The sequence below is a fragment of the Merops nubicus genome, unplaced genomic scaffold (assembly GCF_000691845.1).
Source record: "Merops nubicus isolate BGI_N331 unplaced genomic scaffold, ASM69184v1 scaffold9124, whole genome shotgun sequence".
Classification (NCBI taxonomy): domain Eukaryota; kingdom Metazoa; phylum Chordata; class Aves; order Coraciiformes; family Meropidae; genus Merops; species Merops nubicus.
In genome coordinates, this window is record NW_008606203.1 from 7,845 (window position 1) to 8,252 (window position 408).

Sequence of the window (408 nt, forward strand, 5' to 3'; positions counted from 1 at the left end):
GAGCTGGGGCTGGGTCCGCCTCTCCGCTGCACGAGGCAGCCTGAGGGGCAGGAGCCATTGCTGGGGGTTGCTGCTGGGTTGAGCTGCTGAAAAATGGGATGGTTGCCACCAAACCCAGGTGGTCCTAGCTTTAGTTAAAGCATCCTTTTACCATGTCCTTTTCCAGCCTCGTTTCTCAGGGTTTGGTGTCTCCCCTGTACCAATATGGGGCCAAACACTTCACTCTTCTTCACACCTTCATGATATCACAGAATAGAATCAGAGTGGTTTGGGTGGGAAGGGACCTTTCAAGGCCATCCAGTCCAACATCTGCAGCTAGAGCAGGGTGCTCCGAGCCCCATCCAACCTCACCTGGGATGGTTCCAGGGATGGGGCAGTGACCACCTCTCTGGGCAGCGTTTCACTCCA

General features: G+C 55.6%; 1 protein-coding gene across 1 annotated transcript in view; it reads right to left on the bottom strand.

The window, feature by feature from the left end:
* Nucleotides 1-408, bottom strand: part of RAB11FIP3 (RAB11 family interacting protein 3 (class II)) — a gene marked incomplete at its 5' end in the record, with an annotated part of 23,061 nt that overhangs the window by 7,588 nt on the left and 15,065 nt on the right. The gene's annotated exons all lie outside the window — the stretch shown is intronic.